The sequence below is a fragment of the Tenebrio molitor genome, chromosome 8 (assembly GCF_963966145.1).
Source record: "Tenebrio molitor chromosome 8, icTenMoli1.1, whole genome shotgun sequence".
Classification (NCBI taxonomy): Eukaryota; Metazoa; Arthropoda; class Insecta; order Coleoptera; family Tenebrionidae; genus Tenebrio; species Tenebrio molitor.
This window is the reverse complement of record NC_091053.1, coordinates 8,577,820-8,583,333: the sequence shown is the minus strand read 5'-3', so window position 1 is coordinate 8,583,333 and position 5,514 is coordinate 8,577,820. Positions and strand designations below refer to the sequence as shown.

General features: G+C 32.8%; 1 long non-coding RNA gene across 1 annotated transcript; it reads right to left on the bottom strand.

Annotated features, from left to right (window-relative positions):
• Window positions 1-594: 594 nt before the first annotated feature.
• On the bottom strand, window positions 595-2,217 carry LOC138136914 (uncharacterized). Its single transcript, XR_011161498.1, has 4 exons — window positions 1,916-2,217; window positions 1,745-1,858; window positions 1,422-1,686; window positions 595-1,358 (listed from the first exon to the last, which is right to left on the bottom strand). It is a non-coding gene; the product is annotated as an uncharacterized lncRNA (long non-coding RNA).
• Between the last annotated feature and the right edge of the window lie 3,297 nt (window positions 2,218-5,514).

The following is a 5,514-nucleotide window of genomic DNA, read 5'->3' as shown; positions in this document are numbered from 1 at the left end:
GGAGGCCACGATATTTTTTTGTTAGATTGGCATCAGGTCCTGTCATATGACGTTTCGTTATTAAATATTCGTCTAGTGTACCTATATAAAAGTTTACTAAGAGTAGGGCAAACGCAGTAGGGCAACTATTTTTGATCCAAATTTATGTCAGTTTAATGTCATTAGGTCAGTAGCGTCACAAGAGTTTCTTTTAACGGATCAGAATAAATAAAAAAATGAAAAATACTGGAAAACCAAACCAAACAATATTTTATTGAACAATAATAAATATTTTTGCTTAAACATTCAGTTAAATACTAAATACGAATCTATTGTTTTAAATTTTGAACCATATCCCTCATGGCATGACTCTTGCTAAAGTCTATTTTTTCCTGATAGGCGCGTGCGTGCGCATCTCCGAAAGGTAGAATCACATAGCTAAGATTTTTAGCAGGATGCAGGAATTGTTAGTATTTTTGGTTGCATATTATCTAGGGGGATCAGTATTTGGGGTTGCATATTAAAACTCATGTTTACGATTTAATTTTTGTATAATTTGTAAAATGTAAACAAAAAAGTTTATGAATAAACTCGTGGAAAAATTGATAATAAATATTATATGAACATTTTTTATTTTTTACACACAGGAGTTAAATTGGGTACAAAACAATTAAAAAAAAGAATAAAACAAAACAATCAACACCGCACTTTTCACTTATAATATCCGTAGTGCATTGATTATTTCCGGAAATTTTTCGAATGCATTTCTAAAACGTATTAATTAGCCCGAGTGGAACACGAGGGCTAATTACGTTTTGGAAATGCATGAGAATAAAATTTCCGGATATTAATCAATGCACGAGGGCATATTCGGTAAGAAAATCGCAACGACACGGACATTATGCTTCTTCAATTATAAATTTTTAAATCGTACGACACTCATTAAAGACCAATAGAAAAATTAGTTCACGAGCCATAACCAAGACAACAAAATAAATGATTTTGATTGGCTGAAAAAAATTCCACTTATTAATCACAGTTAGGTTGGTCTACCTACAAAAAATTTCCAAGAATTTTTTTTGTTGCCATGGTTATGGCTCGTGAACTAATTGTTCTATTGATCATTAATGAGTGTCGTACGATTTTCACCTAAAAAAATTACAGTGACGTCGACAAAAGTTGACAGTTCACATGAAAGCGGCAAAAATTTCATAACATGGACATGGCTTGCTTCGACTACAATCATTTATAATAACCATTATCTTGCAAGAGAAAAGATCTCCCTTCTTGGCGTATTTTTTTTATTTCCCGTAAATATCTTCTTCGCCAGTTATGTCTTCTCTTTCTATTAACAGGCTTTTTCTGTTTCGTTATTTGTGCTATTTGAAACAAAACATAGATTTCAATGTTTACAGTTAATTGAAAACAATGTATGTACTTACTTAAATTTTAATTCGTGTAAAACATTATAATGCTTAGAACGACTGATGTTTGGAATTTCTTCATTGTTTTGCACTTCCCTGTACACAGCATCAATTGTAGGAATTCTGTTTGCAGAGAAAAATGAGTGCACTGTTTTTCGAATGAGATATTTTTGATGTTCATCCAATTGAATCATACATTTCCTATCAGGTTTCTTCGGTGCCTGTAATTGCCCACACTTCTTTTCTTCCGCCAAGTATCATTGAATGGTTTTAAATCCACAACCTTCAACACAAAGTAATTAATTAGCTGTGATACAACAAAAAAACTCAGAAATCAATACCAGTATAATCTGCAGTTTTTTCCATTTGAGCCGTCTTGGTTAACTCGGCAAAATCCTTGGAGATCCCACGAAATACTTTAACGATCATTTCTTTCTCGGCTTGTGAGAAATTTGCTATAAATATGCATTAATAAAAAACTGTTACTTGATGTTAGCATAAATCCAACTTACGCGATTTATTTGGTGATCGAAATTAAGACATCTTGTTGACATATAAAAACTTCTTAACCACTAAGAACTGTTTTTTTAATAAATAAACGGACACAACACAAAACACGAAAGGAAAACTAAGACACGATGAAACAAAAATGGCAGCTTGGACCTGATTGACAGTGACAGTACAGAAAACTGCAATATTGCACATTTCTCTAGTGTAAGTAGAAAAATAAAGTAACCAATAGGAAAGTCGCATTTCGTTGCAGGATTTTGTAAATGCGCACGCACGCGCCTACCAGGAAAAAATAGACTATAGACCATTTAATTTTTTGGCGGATTCTGATTTCCCTTTTTAATTTAGCAGTATAAATTTTTAAACGATAAACCATCAATTTTAGTGCAAACTTTGATTTTATGTTACAGCAACGTCGAAATTTGATTGCCTGGTAATCAGGATCGGCAAAAACTCCATCCTTTAGAATTTTCAATATAGTTATTTCCGCTGTAGCTATTTTTCTTTAAATATTTTTTTAAATTGGAAAATGCTTTTTCTACTAAAACTGCAGTCTGAAATGTCTTGTCCGTCACATAAAACAGACATCCTGCTTTGTATTCCTTTAGACTTTAGAGATACAAATTTAGAATAAGGTCTGATAGTAATTCGTTTAGTTTTTGATCCTAAAGCCAACATACAATCCTGACAAATTTTTTGTTCCCTCATTGTTTTTATCACATATCCAGCACAATTATACAAAGCATTTTTTTCTCTCAAAGAAAGTTCATTTTGATGTTTATTCCAATCGGTCGGTAATATCAAGTTTCTTTCTGTTTCCTTATCATTATAATTTTTTTATCTTGATTCATTCTAATATAATTTAAAAAACCTGTCAATGGTGTCTAAATATTGAGAAACAGACAACAATTTCAAATCCTGTTTGAATTGATCTGCTGTCGGCACGGGATGTCTGGATCTTATTTGAGAAAAAACGTTCTCTAAACAGTTTTGCGAAAATCTCGAAGTTAATAAAAATTAGGTTTTTTTTCCTTTAAAAATAAATTTTGAAGGTCTAGAATTGATTTCGTTGTTAAAATTACTCCCGTTTGAATAGGTTTCCATAAGGCTTTTCCATGTTTATCAGGAGCTACTCCTAAACTCGAAAATAATGTTATAAATTCGTCAAGAAATAATAGTGATTCCTGATATACTCTCAAATTAAATTTACTTAAAGCCAGTGTCGTCGTCCGGGAACTTATCACTATCAGTTTAAACCACTTGGAAACCATATCGATAAAAAATGCTGCTGTTAAAGATGATTTATCTTCGGTAGATTCTGCAGCTAATCGCATCCCACAGCTAACGTCCCAATTTAACACATTTAATGCATGGGAAACTTTCATTTTGTTGAAATGTCCCGTATTCAATAAATCGACGCTTAATTTTGATGCAAATTTTAAATCCACAGTTTCTTCTTCATCACAAAATGTTTTTATATGCTCAATTTTCACAAGATTACTTGGTAATTTGTATTTTTCTACAAAATATGGTGATAACTGTATACTTTTGTTCTGCACCAAACAATTCTTAATGTTTTTCAATAAATGTGGCCCATCTGCTAAGAAGTAGATTTTTCGTCCATCAGAAGGATTTATAATAAAATTTCTAGTGGCACGATCTTTTCCAGCCATTATTCCAAATTTTCTCCACGTAGCTTGATTTGCAGCCCCCATATCAGAAGTAACAGAATGAATTGTTAACCCTATTTCACTGGTTTTCTGAAAAATTTCTAATACGATATCTCCTAGAATCATTCCGTTGGTGCTGTCTCCCGTGTAGTAGAATGCGGCTATTTGCTTCCACCTGGTTGAAATTCCTCCCAGCATAATTACCAAAGCTTTACTGGCTACACCTTTATGTTGAGGGAAAGTAATATGGCCAACATATGTTCCGGTTTGAAGGCAATAGTCTAATCCAGGCTTTATATCCATTTCATCCAAAAACTAACATGCAATCTTTAACAAAATCATTATTGAATGTCTCTATATCAATTTTCATAAAATTTATAACATCATTTAAAATTCCCGACTTAAACTGTAAATTTTGTAAATGATAATTTAATGTGCGAATTGCTGGAAATGGCAATTTCATTTTTCTCAACATGGTATATCCACTGGTTCCACATGCAAATTTAAGTTTCAGTGATTTGGTTAAAGTTTCGTTTGAACATTTTCTGAATTTTTTTTGTTCTAATGGCCTGAAGTTGATCTTCTGTAAAAACATTTTCCAATTTTTCTTTTAGTTCTCTATTTTGATGTTTTTGTAAGTAGAGGGCATTACTTAATATTTTGTTATTTACTTTAAAAATCATCATCTTTAAATTCTGAATTTTTTTTTGGAGATGGACGTGATCAAAATTTTCTTTAAATTGGTTTAAATTATCCGGTAACGCAGCACACATTTTTTCTTCTATGTTTGAATTTAATGAGAACTTCGGAAAGCCGAAAATAGAAGGTGCAGCATGCTTTTCAGTACTTTCCCATAAATTTCCCACTGATCTTGTGAAAAATGGTCTGCACATATTCTTCCATTTTTCAGTGGCGTTTTATTCATGTGCTTTGTCCAAATAGAACTCTTATATGGGTTTTTCGGGATAGATTTGAAAATAATACCATCTTCGCTTCTGTTTTTACATCCTTCTACGCTGCAGCCTGTCATTGTTGTTATTTGACGAACGGCAATGAATGTCACAATGACGTATATTTTAATAAAATAAATAAATAGGCTGTGGTAAAAGTGATCCACCAATCAAATTGGATCACGCTGTTTGCCCTACTCTTAGGGCCGGTTTCACCAACGCCAGTTAAAGTTAACTGTAGGTTAAAATATACGAAAACATTGTTATAACAATAGGTAACTACGGTAACGAAGCATTTTAACCTACAGTTAACTTTAACTGCCGTTGGTGAAACCGGCCCTTAGTAAACTTTTATATATGTAGGTAATAGTTATTTACACTACGAGAGAGGAAGGTAAAGCTTTTGTTCACGCGAATTGCACGCGCAGCGGAGTGGTCGATGCAATTCAAGTGAACAAAAGCGGCCTTACTCGCGAGTGCTGTATTTGATTTTGTTCGATACCAGACATAACTCCTTAGAAAATGAGTCTGTAACTTTATATTCAAAATTTTAAATAAAATTTAAAAAAAAAAATTTTTTATTAAAATTTAACATAAAATAACATTTTTAATTTACAATGCGAAAATTTCCGATAATAATGCGGAATCTGGAAAAGTGCCCCGAATGCTTGCAGCGTTTCCACGTTGAATGGCAAGGGAAATCCTCTCAAAAAGGAATTTCTTAGATTTTGAATCCCCTGATTCCGCGATAAGTCGGTCTCCGATGACATTAATGAAATCTATTGTTTCTTTGCACCAAGGGCCTAAGGTTTCAAAGGCTAAACCTTTAAATATGTAGTTTGACGAAATAATTGAACGATATTTGTTATGTTTGCGTTTGCAAGCCATTTCAGCGGCAAAACCTGAGACTTCAGATGTTTTCAATACGTAACTGTCTGCAAGTGTATCTACGACAGTAACGTCCCAAACCAAAGGTTGACC